Below are 21,777 nucleotides of genomic sequence, written 5' to 3' on the forward strand. Positions count from 1 at the left end.
ACCAGGCAATTCTTGAATGTTGCTCACGAGACAGGCTCTGGTGGTCTCAGTGTCACTGACTGTATGATTGGTTGCCTCATCACTGACTTGGAAGTGGTCACCCTGACCAGGCAATTCTTGAATGTTGCTCACGAGACAGGCTCTGGTCTTAGTGTCACTGACTGTATGATTGGTTGCCTCATCACTGCTTGGAAGTGGTCACCCTGACCAGGCAATTCTTGAATGTTGCTCACGAGACAGGCTCTGGTCTCAGTGTCACTGACTGTATGATTGGTTGCCTCATCACTGACTTGGAAGTGGTTACCCCAACCAGGCAATTCTTGAATGTTGCTCACGAGACAGGCTCTGGTCTCAGTGTCACTGATTTGGATGATTGGTTGCCTCATCGCTGACTTGGAAGTGGTCACCCAGACCAGGCGATCCATGAATGTTGCCCACAAGAGGACAGTCTCTCGTCGTCTCAGTGTCGTTGATTGATTGCCTCAAGTGGGCATTCCAGCCAGGCGAGACATTACCTAATTCATCTTATAATTAATTATTATTACTGACTATAGATAGCAGAACATATAAAATAGAACACTACGTTCCGAGGATATGTGTCTATCCTCTTCTTCAGCCTTGAGCATGCAAAGGGTTAAGATACACATATTTTTAAAGCATATTCTTAACTTTAAAGATACTTAAACATTGTGTATGCTTAAAGGTTTTTGATGTCCGAAGAAGACGGATTCAAATCCTCTATTTTGTAACATCGATAACGTAAATGTTCGAAAAAAAGTTTTTCTTTGTATTTTACATTGTGAAGAGTCGTTTTGGTTTTTCGGCAAAAGAAGGGCATGGATAACAAATATATTATTTAATATGCTTGCTTCTCAGTTCCGGCATTTTTATTTTCTTTCATAATTAATTAATTTTAGTGTACTAAATGTATGATCGATTATGTTACTGCTAGAAATAAAATAATTACAAAAAAGTAGAAACACAAGTTATACTTGGGAATGCCGAGTGCCGATGACCGATTGGTCTAAGACGTTGGACTTTGGGTCTGTGTTAGAGATAGTGCAGGTTCAGATCCTGTGTGTGACCGTTTTTATCAGTACCATCGACCTTGTATTTTATCGACTCTCTCCCTTATTCTGTTTGATTAGATCCTCGCACAGGCCAGTGGCCTATAAGGACTGACAGAATAAGGCTTAAAATAGGATTGGCCTCTCCTAAAAAAATTAACATTGGGAAAAAATAATTGTTCATATTTTATTAACCAAGTAAACACTGTATTCTTTAAGTCTAATTCGTCTGTTCTTATGAGCCTCTGGTATGTACAGATCTTTATGAAATAAAATTAGATGGACTAATAAAAAGTCTTCTACGAAGCTCTCAATTAGTCCCAAAGGCGATTGACCGACTACATTTTCGACCTACAGTAACACCGGCTTTCATCTTTTTCAAACAAATAAGTTATGAACCGAGTAAAAACATTTTCTCAACACAATTTACAATATATAAAAAGATGACAGACACATGCATTTTTGTTTGGGAGCACTGAGGGCTAATTTAATATTTCATAAAAAATAGTAGGTACGTAAAAAACCGTAACCAGAAAAAACCTGTCTCTGCTAAACTTTTTTCTCGTGTCTCTAAAATTACCAGTACAAAACAATTATTTATAATTTTAATCCAATATCTCAGTATTTTAATTAGTGTAAACGTTGGATACAAATAAAAGGCCAATATTATGTACTGGCAAAAGCTACTAAATTAGACCTATTAAAGTTTTTACAATATGTTAATAAAATATAAGTCTTAATAAAGGTAATGTATGGGTATTAACGGACATATTATTAACTTTGTAAAATTAATGCATTCAAAATATATTTACTTGAAAAAAAAAAAAATAAATAAATAAAACTTATCACGAGAAGGAAAATGAGATGAGCCTAAAAACTACAGGCAAATAGTGTTCGTTCTCTTGTTTTCAAAATAAACCGAATTTTACATTCTTTCAATGCATTCCTCTGTTGGTCACTTTCCTTAGAACCAGTTATTCTATGAAACCTCTCTTGTCTTTCATCTGGCATTTCTGTCTGTCATCAACAGAGGGACATCCTTGTCTCTTTCGATGACGGACATTCTTGCTCCCACGTGACTGGAAGACGTGAGTCGCACGTTAAGTGAGAACCATTATTATTGCCTCAGACTCCATCTCCTTCCTCCATCACCTGCAAGGCACTCCCCACTTTCTTCGAATCCTGAAGTTATTTATCTAGTTATTTAAGAAGATGTGATCCCATGAAAATAACGCAAAAGTTATTTTTAAACAGATATATGGAAAGAACGTAGCCAGCGAGAGGGTCTGGACCCCCTCCCTCCAATTTCAATGTTCTGTACTGCTGGCATGTACTGCTGAAATATCGTTCTCAGCAAAGAAACGGGTCAAGAACTGTTTAAGGAACAAAATGGGGTCTTACTCTCTGTTCACTACAGGAAAATATCAGTTGTCTAAGCCCTCCCAAATATTTTTTCTGGCCACATTCTTGCATATATGCATTTTTTTTATTACGGTGCATGAGAACCCACCCCATTATTACCCACTAACCATTATTTGAGTAGATTTTCAGCAAATTATTCATTGAAACGTACTCCAAATAATCTAACATTACGAGAAGGTTTCATACTCCAGGGGTTGGGTAAAATCTATCTACTCTCCTCATATTTCATTGTGTATTTGAGGGTGATCCAACATCCATTATTATTATTATTATTATTATTCCGAGGACCTCGTTATTAAACCTGTTAACACATTTTGATATCATTCCATTACAGCTATCAAAAGAAATAATCGAAAGAAACTGATTAGTATTCTGGAATTTCAACCCTGTATACTTGTAGTGGTCTTGTAGTAAAGATGTCCCTCCAGTGAAAACACAGTTCCAGGTATAAATTGCTGATCCTATCGGAAAGATTGGCCACACCAAACCCATGCTTGATGGAAGCTTCGCCAAGGCGGATCAGCGTGGGTCTTGCCGGCCTTTGCCGTTTTCGACATCCTTCACGAATTGGTCGCCCACCGATCTCCATCCTAGGCTATCTCCATCGCAGGCGGGATTTACTCCGGAGTTCTCAGGACATGGGTGCCAATTAGAGTACGCTGTAACATGTGTTCCGAGTCCGTGTGGGCTGGAGAGTGGCGTGTGGGAACACTGAAGTAGTGAAGATTGGTTCTAGACAAATGTTGGGCGCCTACTTCTTTTTTTCTTTTTTTGAACAGTTGGAAGGATTAATGGTGTTTAGCATACTCTGAAAGATCAACAAGTATTTAATTTTCGTATCGTCCTTCTGTGACAGGCTTCGTTGAGGTTAGATGCAAAATTTCAAGCCTAAAGCTCATTTCACTTTGGAAATATTTTGTGGACACATAGTTGGACAGAAAATAATCAAATAGAAAAGGAATTTTTACATGCACTCTGCACACAAATTAGAAATTTTGTAAGCCAAATTTTCTTGATATTCCTTGCGGATAGGTGGGTTACATGTGTGTTACTAAGCCACTTGTTTGTCATTATGTCTTATGATTTTACTTAATTTGTTTTCAAATGTATTTATTCTGGGATTTTCTCGTTGCCATCATTACTACTCATAACACCAATGTAAAAGGGTTCACTAACGCTCAGTGAAATCCTATATACAAGAACGTATCCAGGAAAACATTTTGGAGTGTCCAGACAACTGATATTTTCCCGTAGTAGACAGAGAGTAAGGCCCCATTTTGTCCCTTAAAAATTTCTTGACTCGTTTCTTTGTTGAGAACCATCTTTCAGCAGTACATGTCAGTAATACTGAATTATTAAAATAATAATAATCGTTTACTAAAAAATTAATTGAAAAACTGGGGGGGGGGGCGGACCCCTTGAACTCCTTCGCTGGCTACGTCCTTGCCTATTTAGAGACAAGCACCGTCATCAAAATCGATGTTGCCTATATAGAAATGATGCAAAATTTTAAGTCAATGGGTGAGTTCATTTTCGAGATATAGTGCGAACATGAAAGACGAAAATTAAATTGTTTAACCCCTAGAGCACCCCCTAATGCAATAAAAAGCTATATGGGCTTTATGCAATATGCGAAAAACTATTGTAAAATATGTAAATATAGAATGGAAGTACCGGTTAGCACATACCGTACGAATCAGATATAAATTGTCAATACTGCGTGTATATCAAAACTCTCGCCAAGCACCTTGAGATTGCTGTCAATCAGGCAGTGAGGAAAGAGCCTGCAGCCATTGTACGATAACAGCCTCTCACAGTAACCATGGGAGAGAAATAGATGTTATTATTCATGGGACCGCTGTAACTAATATCATTCCGCCACTCTGAAATATGTCCATGTTGTTTTTAAAAAAGAGGGAAAGGTTCTCGGTACGTAAATTGGAGTAAGTGTAAGTTATATTGTTTTCAGTGCTATCTAGCCTATGAGCAATGTAGACACAACTGAGGAATATGATAATAGCTTCCCTAACCCTTTCATTCAGTTTGAAATCAGACATTCTTTCTCTTGGTTTTTAACACTGCAGTTAAGGTAACAGGAAACTAATCAGTCCTTTGCTAGCAGAAGTATCTTAATAAATGATACGAAGATAGCAGATAGCTAATTTTTGTTTAAAGTTTGTTATTTACGGTGGAAGGTTTGAAAAGATAACAGTATTTCGGATATTTCCCATAGTTTTAGGTTATAAAAGGTATAACACAACGTTTCGAGGATCGGAATCTATCCTCTTCGTCAGGTGGGTCATGTTTGAACCCTTTTCTTTCCCTTCTTTTTTTCTTTCTGTCCTTTATTTTTGTATGTAATTTTTGTACAATACCTCCCCCACCTGACGAAGAGGTTAGATTCCAATCTTTGAAACGTTGTGTTATACCTTTTGTAACCTCTAATGGTGGTAAATATCTGAAATCTTATTACCCTTTCAAACCTTCCACCGCCAATAACAAACGTTAAACAAAAAATTAAGTTTCAGTACACTAACATATTGCGGATTGTATCTATCCAACATTTAAATTGGACCACATTAAAACAAGTGTTTTCCAAGTCTGTGCGTCTGAACTCAACAGAGAAGCTTCATGAACTCCATCACCTGCCGGGCGATGAACAAAAACAATTCAATCTTCTGAACTGATGCGCTTTACTGACACTGATACTGTACGCTTGTTCTGCACGTAGACTACTGTTATATCCGGTGCACAATTGATGTGTTAGCTTTGCATTACACACAATCAAATAACCGTGTCTATGCTAGTGTCTGAAGCCAATGGCTGAAAGAAACACTGAACCACACCAAGAAACCCGCATAAAATCAAGTACAAAATTTCGCATTTAATTTGACACCATACAAAGATATTCCATAATTTGGGTAAGAAGATCGTTGTTATCGGTCCGGAATGATGACATTGTGTTCAACCAATTTAAGGTTATTAGACATCAAAAATAAAATTTTCTTCAATATGATGCAATGTGATTCCGTGCCGAGAAGTATGAAGATGTACATTGTTACATAAAATGACAAAACGCTACTTTAAAAGATGAAATGAAATGGAATACCACATGGACCAATACTCGGATCTCTATTGTTTCTAATTTACATCAACAACCTGTACAACGTACCACAAGCATAATTGTCAATCATAATTTTGAGCAGCTTTTCACAATATCTTCCATATCTTTACGTCACCAAGAGATAATTATAGTTATCCAACAACTTTAGTATTTCCATAATAAATTACATAAATCGCTTTGGTCGTAAGAATGTAAGGGGAAGGGTTGCCCCTACTGTAGAAGGCTGCAGCTGGGTAACAGTAAATTATTGCCCCATGGGGATGCCCCACCACGCCGCGGTGGGCTGTTGGCATTGTTAAATCATCTCACCATCACCTCTATATCATCATAATTATCTAATTCTAATTTAACACCTGACCATTACTGTTAGTTAATAGCAGTGAGAGTATATACTGCGTAAACGGTGAAATGATTCGATACTTTTTTGAAATTGATTAACGGGGTAAAATTTTCAACAAAGTAAATCTAGAATATGATCTTCTTCTAGGTTACATACACTATATTTTGCAGTCTAGATGTCTCCGTTGTTGAAATGATGTAAAGAGCTCTTTTGAAGCTTCGTCTTCACCAACTTTTTGGGATCTCTACAGACGAATATGACTCCAGATTCCAGGAGTCAAGTGTGACAGAGTTAGATTCCAGAAGCTGCACTAAGAGGAAGCTATTGGATATTTGTTTAAAAATAAATCAACATGGTACAGTTTTCAACAAAGTAATCTAGAATATGATCTTCTCCTATATTGCACTATATTTTGCGGTCTAGATGTCTCTGTTGTCCAAACGATGTAAAGAGTTCCTTTTAAATTCGTCTTCATCAATTCTTTTTGGATCTCTTCGGACGAATATGATTCCAGATTCCAGGAGTCAAATCAATAAGAGGAATGTAAAATGGAGGTGAACTCAACAACCACCAGTATTTTGATCGGGGCTTTCAAAAATCGGAAACATCCAGGAATTGGTAAAACTATAAATCCATACAATTCTAGATTCTGAAAGTATAGAGATCAGACATTTTCAAGAGTCATGAGCTGTATTGGACTGAAGGTAGTCAAAATCAAAAGTTAAGATGTCTTATTTTACCAGGCGAATTTAGGTGCTAAGAAGCTCTATCAAACACTTAACCTAGGGACCAACGGTTTAGAGCTGACTTCCGAACCACCACCAATGGTCAAGCAAGCAGAAAGCTGTCTCAAACACTTAACCTAGGGACCAAACGGTTTAGAGCTGACTTCCGAACCACCACCAATGGTCAAGCAAGCAGAAGCTGTCTCAAACACTTAACCTAGGGACCAACGGTTTAGAGCTGACTTCCGAACCACCACCAATGGTCAGGCAGGCAGAAAGAAGCTCTCTCTCAAACACAACCTAGGGACCAACGGTTTAGAGCTGACTTCCAAACCACCACCAATGGCCGGGCAGGCAGGCTGCTTGCAAGAACAGGATCGCTCAGTGACCCATCCAAGCAGCAGCCACGCTCGACGTTGTTTAATGCGGCTATCGCTACAATACGTCTTTGGCAAGTTAGTGTCCAAGCATTCTCAGAGGACACTACATATCATAAACTAAATTCTTTTAAAAAGTGGAAGCTACCCAGATCGAGGGCTTTTATAGATAATTCCTTTTTGTAATTGTCCATTAATTTAGATTTTTCAATGTTTTTTATAGTTATAAATATGTTCTTTTGTCACGTTTCTTGATGTCTGTCCTATACAATTAGTTTTACAAATTACATTCTTGGTTTCTTAATAAAAATTACACTAAAATTTGATTCTAGCCAAAAAGTATCTTGGCCAGTGAAGAAAATATTATCGTTTCGATTTGGCCTGCCATCTTATCTTGATTATTTGTTAATATAGACAATTTTATCTCCATTGTGACAATTGTAATACCGTTATACTAAATGAAAATGAGTCGTAGCTGTATTGTTCACTCCCAAACTGGAATTATATAGATGCAAATTATTTTACTCACAGTTTACAAAACGTTAGTTTACGTCACTTGGGGAAACCAACAATGAGATCTCGTTTCCATTTCAAATCCTCTTGAGGAAGAAATTACACGAGTTTAACAGATCATCCATTTACAGACTAATGGAAGGATTAGTGCTATCCTGGGCCGAGCTGTCTATTGTGGACCGAGATTACCACCCCTTCCGCCTCTCCAGTGCTGTATCTAGCTACGTAGACTCCCCGTGTCATAATTGGAATAAGGGGGCTCTAGGCAGTCAAATTTTAAAAAACCAATTTAACGATAAGTATACTAAATTTGTTTTAATTATTAAGGTCCCGAAAAATCAATATTAAAATTGTGTCTTATGTCTGTCCGTCCGTCTGTCTGTTTCGTGATACATAGATGCTACTTCGTACATTGGTTCCTCTTGGTGCAAGAATTCTATTGATTTCGGGAGAAAAGATCAAACAAACTTAAAAAGTTTTGGTTACGGAACATGAAGTTGGTTTTCAAATCACTTGGCCTAATATTTTTAACAACAGAAATAACACAATCTAGCTTAAACTAAGTTTCTATTCATCAAACGACATATATTATTTGATAACAGATTCAATTCATAAAATGATATTCTGTGTTTTGAATCGTAGCAATCAAGTAGTTAATCGAATTCAAACAATTTGAAATTGAGTGCCAAAACGAATGTATAGTCGTATTTACTGTTTTGAAAGATGTAAGATTTGTATTCTGCGCAGGGTCGTACACAGGAATTTATATTGGGGGGTTAGGATAACTTTTCCAGCGGGTATTATTTACACCGTATTATTTATCCAGCCGTATATACAACATTAGAATTGAGTAAAGTAATAATTATTTAAAACATGTATTTTTGTTTATGAATTCACTGTCATAATTTTGATTTGATTTATTTGTTTCTATCTGACTAAAATAGCTTCTTAAAAGGTAAAAACGTAATTTCGGGGGAGGGGGGCTGACCCCCCATATCTTCCCTGAGGACACGCCCCTGAATGGGCGCGTTGTTAAGTATTTACCCGTGTACATGTGGTCAGGTGATGTATATAAAAATTATTTCGGTGATATGAAACACTTTATGGTTAAGTAGGTAGCATAGGAATCTCTTTCCAATGAATTGTTGCGCTTTAAGACCTTTAATGTGTTATATAGCCTAAAAAAACTATTCAGTCAAATTCTATTGTTTGCTTTGCAAAATTTTAGGGGGTCATGCCCCCCTCGCTCTCTCCTTCATATACGCCCATGTTATTGTGATCTGTCTTTGAAATCTCTCATAATTATTCTTAGTATACGAGTATGCATATAAGCTATGGAATATATTTCAGCTATAAAATTAGATGTAACCATGCTAATCGGCTTATAGTTCTCTACAGCGGGAATCAAACAGCACGACATTCCCATGAGAGCACGGCAAGCCTAGGTTAAAGGGCAGCAGACACCGGAAGCAGGGATGGTGCATACAGCCGCTGGAATCACATGCGTAGCGGAACCGGATACGGCCATGAGACACATGTAGCTCTTCCTGCCCTATTACCAGCTGATCAAGCCCTCTCTAAACATACGCACGCTTGCACGTGTGCCCTGCCTCCTCTCGCCCCTCCCCTCACACAGCTACGTCACTGTTAAATGCCCTTGTCAACAGCAGCGATGATTTAAACCCTTTGTCCAAGTTAAAGCCATGAGCGTATCTAAAAAAACTGTCAACATTTCCATCCTTTGATGAATATGTTTTCTGTTGCTGTTCAGTGTTCAGTTTGTGGCAAAGAGTGCATCTTTTTGTAAGGCGGCTCTCAAATATTTTTTGCTCAGTGTGGAGATGCATGTTTTCCGAAAATTCCGAGTAATCTACCCAGAATTAGTCCCCCCTTAGTTGCTAATGAACAATCCAAATTTATGATCTGATTGAATTGGATTGGATTGAGCAAGATGGACAGTTTTTCAGCAACACTGTAGAAGTAGTTATATGTCGCTGAACAGTTTCTAACTTCACTTACCGCTGTGTGTAACTTACACGATACAGTAGAGTCCCGTTAATCCGACCTAATTGGGACCGAGCCCTATTCGGATTATGTGATTGTTCGGATTAGCCAGAATTACAGAAAAATACGGTTTTAAACTTGAGAATGGGTCTATTTTGTTATAGAATTATCAACATTGTTTATTAAAACATGTTTTCTGACTGTTGCATTGTATTTCTTGACAAATAAACGTGTTTGCGAATACTAAGCACATTTACCGTATTTACTGTGACAGTTCTATTGTTAAGCAATGTGAGCGTACTGGATATTGTACGGGTCCACGCGTTCAATAGTTGTACGAAACTATGCGTCATCCAATAGACTCTCTTTAATGCGACAGAAGACAATAACTGAATTTATGTCTTTTAACAATTAATATTGTACTCAATAATAATATCAGTACTGTACGTCCAATTTTTGTTTGATTTCACTTCTTAATACAGTAATTTAACTCATACTTAACCTATAAGTTTCAATTTGGTACTGTATTTAACTTCATTATTTATGTACTGTACCGTACACAATTTGTCTTAATAAAATACTGTATGTCTATTTAATTAAAGTTTTCTTTGTTTATGTACGAAATGATGCACCCATTTTCATTTTTTATGAAATTAGTTCCTATAAACTGTTCATTATCGTTATAAATAATTCCTCCTGGACCCGTTCGGATTAACCGACGTTCGGATTACACGTGTTCGGATTAGCGGGACTCCACTGTAATTCATTTCTAGGCCCTGAATGTACTCACGACTATCTTGATTGCAGCCGTGTAAGAACATCATATACATTTACGCACTTATATTAGTTGTAGAAATATGAGATGTCTCATTTTAAATGTACGGTATATAATTAATGTGTATCCAAACGTTTTTCAGTGTTTTCGACATTTTTGTAGGTATTCAGAAAATAATCTCGATAAAAAAATCAATACTAAGTAACCTATTTATTATTGGCGAGTTATTTCTAGAAATTTTATCGATCATAACCACTCTCGACCATATCCAGATAATTGGTGCTCGTAAAACAGATGAAATATGAGAGCGGTATGATGTCAAATAAAACTGGCATCAGTGCAACGATTGACTACGACGCGACTAGTGGCGCTGTACGGCGGCCGAACAAGGAACTACCGTCCAATCCATTTGAATCGCGGACAAGGCTTAGTCGAGTCTGAGCAACCGTTGAGGTTATGGCGCTTGGGCGCGAGTGAGCTGGCTGCAACGACCTGCAGATTTTTGAATTTCAATCTCCAGTGTTCGTTACGTTTTGATAATCGATGATAGGTTAGCTTTGTGTAGTGTGAATTCGGTTGTGTTGTGTTTGTTTTCGCAGCAGTTTCCTCTAGGCCATTAGTGAACCTCATTACATCCGATGTTTATAATACACAATTATAAACACCCAGCTGTTTTACAGTGAAGTGACTAATTTTGTTTATTTGGTCTTATTTCCTGTTGCAGTATTTAATACTGTACGAAATAGACTACAGTGTAAATTATTCTAATATATTAGAATACAATATTTATTAAATTAAATCAAATACGTAAATAGGTATTTACATAAACGACTTCTACACAGCACTAGCCTAACAGTGGAGTGTATTGAAAATCAATTGTGAGTTCGAAGAGGTTGGAGCTACGTTCGGCTATAAGTGTTAATTAAAAATCAGTTTAGTGCGATTTTTCCTTGAGGATCTAAATGACATTCAACACCGTTAGTAGTTTGAAGTATTAATATGAGTAAGCCTGATACCCATCGTCTGGAGCAACCGTTGGAATCTGTCACCAGGTGTTCGTTCGAAAACAAAAAAGAGTGGTCCCCGAATCTCACCAAACCGGACGCGAGTGGACTTATTACGTTTACAGGTAAGTCCTGGCTTTCAATGCCTTCTTTGTCCTTTTGTGATTGACCCTCCTCTTTCCTTAGGGTGCTGGCTGCATTGCGAACAGGGCAGGGGACGTGTATAGATTATGTCATATGTGATATCAAGACAAGTAGTTTCTCGTGTAGTAGCATAAGTAGCCTATTGTATTAATTCAGCTTATACAAAACAATTGTGGTTTCAACAAGAAGCTGTAAGGTTACAAAATACAGTTATATTTTTCCTTTTGTAGAAATACGAAATTGGATTTATTTAGTTTATTTTTAACAAAGAATTGTGTTCCAAAATATTATTATAGAAAATATGTATGAAGGATTGTGGATTATTGATAAATTCTAGGTTATGTGAGTATGTTCTGCAACAGATATAATATGTTGTGCCTTAAACGTTAAATACGGTTGCAATAGATCTTTCAGTAGAATAGTTCTAAATTCCACTTTAATTTAATAAAAATCCATTAACCATGTCCATTTGTTATGTTGTAGTTCTGATTGTAGAATTACTTATAATAATAATAATAATATTCTTTAGGGAAACAATTAACAATAATTCTATTGCAAGCCATATTAAAATAAAAGTCATGACCTAATAACTAACACAATTTAATTAGTTATATATATATACATTCATTAAATTTGTATAAATGGCAATAGCCGAATTTTTGCGATTCATTATTTATATATATATACATATATATATATATATATAACTATATATATATATATATATATATATATATATATATATATGTATATATATATATATATATATATATATATATATATATATATATATATATATATATATATATATATACCATTTATTGGCAGCTTATATCTTTTTATAAAAAGTGATACTGGACTTATTTGAATTGGAATATTTTACATATTGCTCTATGTACGAGGAAGATTCGTCCCAAAAATTGTGGCAATAGATCAATATGTGAGCTGGCTGTTCGTTATTGTAGGCTGTGGTGAAGTTAAAATACAGCGCACAAACAACCACTGCACAAACAACCACTTGCTCGGTCATTTAAAAAACGTTGGCAACGGCCGTGTAAGATTGCGTAACGATCCTGTTGCAGTTCGAAGAACCACTGGCAGTATATTTACAATAATAGTAATTGTATTTGCACGGTTGCTACTCAAATAATCCATATTTAAACCCCGAAGTTATCACAGCAACCAGAAAGCAGACAACCAAGATGAAGTGTAATTGACACTTGCAATGAGGTAATCACAGTTTACGGTTAGAGTAGAGTAGGGTTACGTCGTCGGATTTCTCATACGCGGATGTGATACCGAGCTTATCTTATCAACCTGCCGCGGGCGGTTTCTTTATTTGCTCTTTGGCACTGGCAGTTTCTTGCACCTGTGTGTGGAAACCGGGAGGATTTATTTATTGGTGTAGAGTTTCTCAACGCTGGGCTCGCCGCCCCCCGAAAACACGCGTACGGTAGTTATGGCGGCTATAAACGGGCGCTTTATACTCGGAGAGTAATAAATTATTGTTCACGACAATTTTCGTTGCAATGCTCTTGCCAGAGAACGTAACAGAGAGAGTCATGTAATTTGAACTGTTGAAAAAAGATGTTATGCCAGTACCATATAATTTATGTTTACTCCAAAATAAGGAAAACGGTCATACAAAAAGTATCATTCCAAATTCTTAGACCTATCAGAATTCATAGAAATCAGTCTTAACATGCTGTATGACGTCTTGAAAGAGCAGGAAATGAAATTTTTCTACATCTTCTTCAGGTAAGGAAAAGTCTACATGAACTGTGAAAAGTATTTCCTCTGTACATCTTTGATTGCGGCATCAGGAAAACCCACAATCCCTACTCCAGACATTATTGACATCCTGAACATGGTTTGGGACCAGAACAGGACTTTGAAGGATCAGTCAGATTCTTTGTTGTTGGAAAACAGTGGAAGATGCAGTACGACGATCTGAAAGAGCAGGGAATGATCAGGGAATGAAACTCTTCGTACATCATTTTTACCAGCTAAGAGAACTTCCATGTCACCTATTAAAGGCATTTCCTCTACACAGCCTTGTTTACTGCACCTAGTAAACCGCGGTCCCTTTTCCAGACAACATTGGCATTCTGAAGATGGCTTGGGACCAGAGGCTTTTGAAAGACCAGACAGATTCTTTGTTGTTGGAAAACAGTGTAAAATGCAGTACGACGACCTGAAAGAGCGGGGAATGAAACTCTTTGTACATCTTCTGTACCAGCTAAGGGAACTTCCACGTCACTTATGAAAGGTATTTCCTCTATAGAGCCTCGTTTACTGCGCCTAGTAAACCGCCTAGTCCCTTTACCAGAAAACATTGACATTCTGAAGATGGCTTAGGACCAGTGTCTTGTGAAGGGTCTGACAGCTTCTTTGTTGTTGAAACATCGCAGGGTTCACGGAACTGAACTCTTCTCTTCAGGACAACTTGATTGGCTATAAAACACTGGCTTCAATCTAGGGCAACCCATAGGATTCTGCTCGATGCAGTTTCTTCTGCTCCGAATCCCATTAGTTTTAACTGCCGTTTTGATGGGGTTCAAGGGTCGTGTGGTTAATGTCAGCCTACCCCACAGCAAAATCAATGGGTAATTGCACCTATGGCGACCGGAAGTGGCATTAGGCGCGTGCAGATGGGGTCTGCGATTCTTGAAAACCACAACCCTCCTCTTCGGGACTGAGTTGTTACTACAGCTATCAGCAGAGATGGTGTGATGGTCAAAGTATTTGCATTTTTATCACAGAAACGAAACGGTATATAATTTGTTTAAAAAGTCTAGTGAGAATCTCAAGGTTACTCCCACTTTAGTGCAATGCACCTTTTATCAAAACAGATTTTGATAAAAAGCGAACATATATAGAGAACATTTCCTACCTTACAATCTTTTAACGTTATGTCTCGCTATTTTCACACTAGTCGTCGAGGTTTCTGGGTAACAGACACTCACTCATTCAATGACAGAAAGTTACAATTACAGTTTTCTTCAACTATTTCGGATTAGGGGTACACTTCCGACTGGAAACGCATATTGCTTATTTAACAAGACTACTAGTACGAATGTTGAGTTCAGCTTCATTTCAACTTCAGCATTCAGGTTCAGCATCTGAAATCTGACCCTGTCACAGACTTGATTCCTGGAATCACGAGTCCCGTCTGAAGAGATCCTAAACAGTCGGTGACGAAGAAGCTCCAAACGAACTCTTCACATTGTTTCGACATAAGGGACGCCTAGCTACAAAACATTTATTCCAGACGTAGAGGTGTGTGCATCTATGAATTATGCACCTAATGAGACAATTTGCTCTTTTCCTGATTTTTGGAAATTCTCAGACGGACTCTGACTCCAGATTCCAGGAGTCAAGTGTGTGACAATGTCAGATTTCAGACGCTGCACTAAGTTTTTGAACACGACACTAGTAGATAATTAAATTTAAAGTGTTGCCTTCTTTGTTTAAAGTTTGTTGTTGACGATGGAAAATTCGACAGGATAACAAAATTTCGGACATTTGCCATCGTTATGGTTACAAAAGGGTTAACACAACGTTTCGAGGATTGGAATCCATCCTCTTCGTCAGGTTAGGGAGTTACTAGTTCATACAAAAATAAAAATAAATAAAAAATATAAATACGTTACGTTTGATCAAGTTTTAGAACAAGGTATGACGTTTTTAAAATTTATTATTACTGAAACCCGGACTATGTTGGACTGGACTAAAATTTGCAAACAGATCACAAGAAAAGAAGTCAGCTTTTTATTTATTCATAAACACTAGCGACAAGTTCTTAAGATGTTACTTTAAATCTGACACCTTACATTTAGTCCGTCCCTCTTCTACGTATAAAACAAAGATTTACGCCTTTCAGTAAATCACAAAGATTTATGTATTCAGTAGGCGTACATAAATGTTCTGGAACTTTGCTTGTTCAAATAGCACCGAGTGAGACGTAAGTCTTACAACCTGTATTTTAATTGGCGGAAATGAAACTTGGACCTTGATCGATTTTTTCGCCGAAAATGATGACGGCCAGATGTAATTAGAGGGAGTAAACTTTCTCCACCGCTAGCTAGATTACGTCGCATAGGCGGGGTCATTATTGAGTGACGATTCACTATATATCATCGTCTGTTCCAGACAATAAATCAAAGAGGCCGCGCCTCCAGGCTGATAAGTGTATTTGCCGCCATCCATCTATCTTGGCACTAAAATGTTATCATTAATTACCGATTTTCCTTACGAATTAAAAGGAAACAAAAATCAAATTTGTTGTCATAAAAGAAGGCGACATGATAACAGGATTTCGGACATTTACCATCGTTACGGTTACAACGTTTCGAGGCTTGGAATCTATCTTCTTCGTCAGGTGGGGGAGGTATTAGTACAAAAATTACATACAAAAATTAAGATCAGAAATAAGAAAAGAAGGGAAAGAAAAGGGTTCAAACATACCCAAAAACTGCTTGGAATTTTCGGATTGTGTTTAAAATGTTGGTGAAACAGTTTACTTTGATTTCCATATGGATACATTGTACATTCATGGAGTCAGAGCTAGTTGGAAATGGGAGGTGTCCCTATAGTCTTGTTTACTAAAACATTCCTTGGCGTTAAAGGCAGTTTTACTGAATTCAAGGGTTGTCAAAAATACGCCCTAGGAATTTTCCCCAAACTTTATATATTTATTTTTTGTATAAATAAAGAAAGAACACAACTTAAATGTTTTGCCAATTTCCCTTGAAATGTCGTATATACATTTTAATCTTATTGTATGTATAAACAAATAACACAATCTCTGTTTTAAAACAGGAACGCCTTTCCACCCTTAAACAACAAACGTACGCAGTTAACAGATGAGTTAAAGTTGAGTGCTGACTCAGCGCTCACCAGAAGGGCTGAATTTGAATTCTGTTGTGGTCTACTATTATTTAACTCACTTTCTGAGCTAAATCGTGTCATAATTTTGAAACTCATATGTTTTAGTGACCTATGTTAAAATGCCTATTTTCTTTTAAGTCCCACCTTCCCTTTAGTTTAAAATGTGAAGATAGAAGATTTTATTTCTCTTCACGTTTACTAACTTTTACTTAAGTTCAAATCGGTGAGTTTGTTAATTGTTCCACCCCCCCTTCCTCAATGAATATTTAAATGTAAAATCAAAAATTAATTTATTTTTGTCAGGTACGGATAGACGTTATTAATGGTCCTTAAACAAATTCTTAAACCAAATTGGAATCGGTTTAGGATTTGTAATTTAAAGATGTCAGTGTTTCACTTTCTTATTTTATATGGTTTAAAAATGTGTTTATAATGAAGCGATCTAGTTAAAATAATTTGTTCAATATTAGAAATAAAGTTTACATTTAGATTAATCTTTAATAGGATGTTATTTAGTTTAAGGTCAATATAGACATCGGTAAAATTTACCTTCTTTTTTTTCTAAAAAAAAGAGGGTGAAATAGGCAGACCGGCAAAGAAACATGTAGCCCTAAACACTAAATGAGTTATAAATATCTGTCGTTCAAAAGTTGGCAAAGTAATGGGTACTCATTATTAGTCATATTACAAATCTATATACAAAAAACAAAGTCGGGTTAGTTACACCATGTATAACTCCAGAATGGCTGTACCAATTATAATGACCTCTGATTTGTTTAATTCGTCTCCGCCCTGAATAGCAGAATAACTATTGAAATATCGTAAAAGTTCAGTGAAAAACTCAGACAAATAGAAAAAGTCACAGATTTTTCTAATGGTATAAATTGAAAAAAGCCTGTTAAATGCAACCAACGGTGTAAACATTGTTTTATGACAGCACAATCATATTTTTAATTAATTTTACCACTATTTCAATTTGTTTCAATATTTATAGTCTTGAAGCACAGAGTAAGCTTGATAGTAACAACACTCCTTATTTAAAAATTTTCTGTAATCACTATGCAATTCAGTCGAACCAGAAGTGCTCATACAAAATGTTAACGCAACGAAATTGCGTGTGAAGCGGCGGGTAACTGCTAGTCTAAAATAAAAGAGACTTGTCATATAAGGCGTTGAAATGTTTTTTTTAATTAAATACAGTAAATCTATAATTGCTATTCTTTGTTGTGTTGATCACGTCGAATACACCTGAACATTCAATACAATTAAAGGCCGGGACACACATACCCGCACCGTGCTCGACACGTGTGTCGGCCGTGTGTGTTGGCCGTCATATGGTGAAAGAATTGCAGCGCAGTATTCAACCTGCAAGTCCACACATGTCCGCACCGACATCAGACCGTCGTGGCCGCACCGTCACCGATACAGTTGTACGTGGAGTTTGAATTTTGACGGGCACGGTGCGTTCTAAAAGCGACATCATTTATGGATATAGAGACGTTTGTTGTAGAAGTGAGGAAGAGGTTTTTTTCAGTAAACTAGTAATGATTTATTACTGCGCTAAAATTAGTACAAAACACATTAGGTGGCATTTGAAATTTGTTTACTAATAAAATATTATAAAATGATTTTAGACCAACTAAATTAATTAAAATAATGTAATATATATAATAATATACCTAATTTTGTATTTAAAAATAACAAGAATTTATTTATTTTGCGTAAAACTATGTTTATTTTGAATGTATTGAAATTACTTGTCAAAAATCTCTCCTGCATTTTGTAGGGCTTAGATTTTAAATGTTTCTATGACCTTTCATATTTATTATATTCTTCAAACTACAGTACAGTTTTTAAATTAAAACATTTTATTTGCAGTTATAAGGTTTGAGAGTATGAAAAAACATCATAGTCTAGTATATATCTTACAAATATAGTTAATATGTTTTACCAGTTATAATAAAAAGACTTACAAAATGACTAAAAGTTACTTTTTTACTTGCTGAACACAAATGTTGGGCGTGGTGCGGGTATGTGTGTCCCGGCCTTTAGAAACATCGTTTATACGTTTAGATTTTTCGAGTTTACGCCACGGAACAGGTCAACTCGATTTGCTCGCCTTACGTCGGAATAGGCTCTCTGTCACGTATTTAATTAAAATTCCAACGCGGACTAAACGTTTGCCGAAGCCCCGCTACGGATATACTGTGAGTGGTTTTCAAATCCTTTGAAAGGTTGTGTTCGCCGGGTCTGCTCAGTTGTCGGCGAGAAAGTTTGCTCAGTTTGGCCGACAAAGCGAGCGAGGTTTTCTCCAGACGATCGCGGCGACAAGAACAGTCGTGTTCCGTCTTTGTGTTCGGAGATTTCAGATCTCTCTGAAATTTACTCTTTTTGTTTGCCATTGTCTCCGTCTGCACACGGAACGGATTTATCGAATCGGCGAATTTATCATAACGCCTTTGAAGAAACACGATGTTTCCGGATTCCGCGCCCTGCTTTTCTTGTGGAATGTAAATTTTTTGACAGTTAATTTGATTTTTCCTACATGCTCTCATTGCGTAAAACAGTTCTAAAAACGTCTAAATCATTATGAATTCGTGTAAACTTGCCGTTTTAAATTTTCCAATTCTGGTTAAACAACTTATGTGTCGCGGCATGAATATGCAGTACTTAAAAAAAGAACCACACGCGCACGCACGCACGCGCGCGCACACACACACACACACACACACACACACACACACACACACACACACACACACACACACACACACACACACACACACACACACACACGGATTACGATTTTACTTGGTATGGATGTACGTAAGAGTAACGATTAAAACCATATGTTAGGAAAAATAATTTTGTTGTGATCAGTTAATACGCTATTATTTGCTGAGTGTTAGCAAAGCTTACCACTCAGTGAGATAGCGTAGATGGCAATATCCTTCTTGGATATCTCAGTTTGTCCGCAGGATGTCTCGAGATACTAACTCTTTTATAGGCGAGATCGAGTTTAGTGACGGAGATTTGGCTGAGCGTTAGCGAAACACGTCTGTCACTGTTGGGGGGGGGGGGGGGGGCTGACAAAATGTCTCTTCTCCGTCTCTATATCCGTCTAATATATCCTGACTATGAATTGAGCTATGTATTCGAAATTTTTATGAATCTTTATTTCTGCGCAGGCCTTTTTCGTTCTTTGGGATGAGGTTCAGTTTATTGTTAGCGGAATAAATTTTTCGAGACGTGGAGTATCAGTGTTCCTAAATTGTTTTTTTATAAAAGGTATACATGTAACCCATTTTTTTCAAGCAATTTTCCAATTTTCTGTAGTCAGTCAGTAAAGATGATTCTGTCTCGGTATTAAAATGTGTAGTAGGTCTATGACGTACATTTTTGGGTGACGTAATTTTGTTGGGTGCGATTACGTCATATGGGACGTGGTCGTCTTGTAGGATACTGGAGAGTTGTTGACCAGTTTATGCTGATTTTTTGGGATTTTCCACAGTTCATTTCAGGAATTTCTGTTGGTGGTATAATGTCACCAGAGCTCCAGGTGCTGCGCGATGTTAAGTTTTCCGTGAGCCCCACGCGTGGAAATTGGGTGAATTGTAACAGGAGTACTATGGGTACTAGCGTCAACCCTGTCTTTCGATTCTTACTTGTATTTTTATAATTGAAATGAAATGAAAGAACGTTTATTTCAGTTATAATTGCAATACTATTATAATTAGTATTAATATCTGAATTGATAATTAATATATATATATATATATATATATATATATATATATATATATATATATATATATATACGCAATAAATAACTAAAAGTATTATACATATTATTTGGAAATTAGTCTACATGGGGGCAAGTAGCCCGTGCGTAAGCTAAAGACGTATTATTTTTTTAATTTTTGTTGATAATATAAACAACTTGTGTAATACACAACCAACGGCAGGCGCTCTAGTACACTTGCTCTCTTTATAAACATACATATCACAGCTCAATATCAACCCCGCTCTGAAGGTGTGAAACACAAAAATAGTATTGTTTTTATTTTGTCACACACTTCTACAGTCCATTCTCAATTGCAAAAATATGATTCAGACCCCGTGTAAGGATAACGATTGTTTCATTCGATCTGTCGTATCCGATTGTAACGTACGCAGTTGACTACACGTGTTCCGGTGCTGACGTAGGGCGACACGTGTTGACGTCAACAGCCGAGCGGAGTGTGACCGGCATTCAGCAACCGGCGGGCGCACAGTTGCGTCAGCATGACATCAGCGTCTGACCCAGCACGCGTCTGCACGTGTGTCGTAGCCTAATGCGATACTGGTGGAATTCCAAACTGGGTCAACCATTAATGTTGATCGGCATCCGAAGGTGAGTTCGTTACGTGTACGGTGCAAGTACGTTTTGGTGGTCAAAATCAAATCAGCTTATCCTTCTTTGTTATTAAAGTTTATTACTGAAGGTAAAAGTTTGGAAAGGATGATAGTATTTCGGAAATTTTCCATCGGAATGTGTTACAAAATGTATAACTCAACGTTTCGAGGATTGAAATCTATCCTCTTCGTCAGGTGAGAAGACAACTAGTACATATACTTGTACTTTAGAGTTACTATGCATGGCAATGGATTGCTACTAAAAGAATGAGGGAAAAAATGAGAAAGAAAATAAATGAAACATATCCAAAAACTGCTTGGAGACTAAACAGGAGAAAAAGAACACCCACGCATAATAATAATAAAACAGTGTTGACAATGTGTTTCCTAGCTCAAAGGTGGTTTTAATTATTTTAAGTGATATGTTCAGGAAATTATCGCATAAGATCGCAAAACATTAAACAGTTCCATAGCATGAAAAGACTTTTGTCGATGACGAAGATGGGGGAGATGGTAATAGAGAGGCTAGAGAGAAGGGTGAGGGAGGGAGAGAAAATAGTTATTCAACACTATCTATTGTGATTAAGCTTCAGACTGCAGCTTTTCAGCGCAGTCAAATAGCAAAATAATTTTTCAACTGAACAACATATTTATTTGAAATATACAGTACATATTAATGTATACAGTTCTCTATAGAGAAGTTTCAGGTCTTCATTATGTAATTAGAAACATTCAGATACTTGTTATCCTGTAAAATAGTGAAAAGGATATTTTATGTATTTGTTTCAATAATAACTTGAAGTAAGTGTGTATTTTGTAAAACGCATTCAATTAATTTAGTGTACTGAATGTATCAAACTGATTTTTTATTATTTTGTTCATTATTAAAACATTTTCTCTTAAATTTAGTAATAATTGTATTACAAAATATCCATGTTAATTTCATAATTTCTTCACTAACTGAGGGAGGTGGCGTAACTGTCCTGACAAGGGCAAT

The 21,777-nt window shown here is 36.7% G+C and overlaps 1 protein-coding gene across 1 annotated transcript in view; it reads left to right on the forward strand.

The window, feature by feature from the left end:
• The first annotated feature begins 10,762 nt into the window (after window positions 1-10,762).
• Window positions 10,763-21,777, forward strand: part of LOC124353659 (ADP-ribosylation factor-like protein 4C) — a 69,148-nt gene continuing 58,133 nt past the window's right edge. The window contains exon 1 of the mRNA XM_046803602.1: window positions 10,763-11,476. The gene's annotated coding sequence lies outside the window, so the exon portion shown is untranslated. The remainder of the gene's footprint in view (window positions 11,477-21,777) is intronic.

Source organism: Homalodisca vitripennis, chromosome 2 (genome assembly GCF_021130785.1).
Source record: "Homalodisca vitripennis isolate AUS2020 chromosome 2, UT_GWSS_2.1, whole genome shotgun sequence".
NCBI lineage: Eukaryota > Metazoa > Arthropoda > Insecta > Hemiptera > Cicadellidae > Homalodisca > Homalodisca vitripennis.